This window comes from Capsicum annuum, unplaced genomic scaffold (assembly GCF_002878395.1).
Source record: "Capsicum annuum cultivar UCD-10X-F1 unplaced genomic scaffold, UCD10Xv1.1 ctg65355, whole genome shotgun sequence".
Taxonomy (NCBI): domain Eukaryota; kingdom Viridiplantae; phylum Streptophyta; class Magnoliopsida; order Solanales; family Solanaceae; genus Capsicum; species Capsicum annuum.
This window is the reverse complement of record NW_025874593.1, coordinates 1-1,647: the sequence shown is the minus strand read 5'-3', so window position 1 is coordinate 1,647 and position 1,647 is coordinate 1. Positions and strand designations below refer to the sequence as shown.

Genomic DNA, 1,647 nt, shown 5'->3' with positions numbered 1-1,647 from the left:
ATCTTCCCGCTCTGAATCCCCCTTTGTTATGCTTGATTTAAGCAACCTAAACGAAATCAAGGTTGATTTAAATGAAGAAACGGCATGGGTTCAAGAAGGGGCGACCCTCGGCGAGCTTTACTGTGCAATTGCCAAGAGGAGTAAAGTTCATGGATTTCCAGGCGGTGTCTGTTTTAGTGTTGGCACTGGTGGACTCATCAGTGGCGGTGGGCTTGGCGCATTGACGAGGAAATTTGGCCTAGCAGCTGATAACGTTGTAGATGCACGTGTGATGGATGTCAATGGAAATATTCTTGACTGAGAGATGAATGAAGATTTGTTTTGGGCGGTAAGAGGAGGTGGAGGAGCAAGTTTCGGTGTTATTCTAGCATGGAAACTCAAATTGGTTCGTGTCCCTGAAAAGGTAACTCTTTTCTCGATCCATAGGAAGTTAAATAGCAGCCGAGATCTACTCCAAAAATGGGAAAACATATCACACCAGCTCCCTGAAAATTTGTTCATTAGGTTACTTATTCAAAATGGGTGTGTTGAAAGGCAAGAGAAATTATTTTTCCAGTCACAATATCTTGGGCCTGTTGATGAGTTAATTCCTTTGCTCAGACAATACTTTCCCGATTTTAATTTAGAGCGAAATGATTGTTTTCAAGAGAATACTACTGCTGGTGCAGTGAAAAGATGCTATGAAGTTTCTTGGATTCAGTCAGCCTTTTATTTCTATTTAAGAAAAATAACCTCACCACTGGAAGTTTTGCTTGATAAGACTATTCCAACAAAGAAGCATTATTACAAAGGGACATCTGATTTTGTGAAGACTCCAATTCTGGAAAGTGGTTGGGAAATGATAGAAAGAACATTCTTGGAGGAAGCAGGACCGCGGATGATTTTGGAGCCATTAGGTGGAAAAGTGAATGAAATCTCTGAATCTGAAACTCCATTCCCTCATAGAAAAGGGAATTTGTATAATATTCAGTACACGGTAGGGTGGTCTGACAACAGCGAGAGCATATCAAGCCAGAAGATGGCATGGTTGAGGAAACTGTACAAGGAAATGGAGCCATATGTTGCGAAATCTCCAAGAACTGCTTACCGGAATTACAGGGACCTTGATTTCCGGACTAATCAAGAGAACTACAGCTATTCAAAGGCCAAAATGTGGGGTGAGAAGTATTTCAATGGAAACTTTGAGAGGTTGGCTAAAGTAAAGATTAAGGTGGATCCCAACAATTTCTTCAAACATGAACAAAGTATTCCACCTTATTCTTACTAACTAATAGCTGAACAAGACTAGAGTGCATGTTAGTATTTAACTAAACATCCCAACCCTGTTTCAAGTTTTACAAATCAAATACTCCTTTCACTGGTTCCCTCCCCTCTTTATAACAAATTTCATTTCAATTTTACATGATCTTTCACAGAATCTTCTGCTTTTCCAAAAGATGTCTGGCTTCAAGAGGATTAAAAAAAATTATTCGCGCTAGACAGTTATACCAAAGCGTTAAACACAAACAATATGTCTTTCCAATTACTTATTTATTAATTAACTCAGGTCGTATGTAAACACTTGATTAAATTTAACAACCTCTAAAAATCATTAAATTCTCTTGTTTTATTCAACATGTGTTTTCAAGCTCAACAAAAATCAACAGC

General features: G+C 38.6%; 1 pseudogene; it reads left to right on the top strand.

The window, feature by feature from the left end:
* The first annotated feature begins 4 nt into the window (after window positions 1–4).
* LOC124893801 lies at window positions 5–1,362 on the top strand (annotated as a pseudogene).
* Window positions 1,363–1,647: the final 285 nt, after the last annotated feature.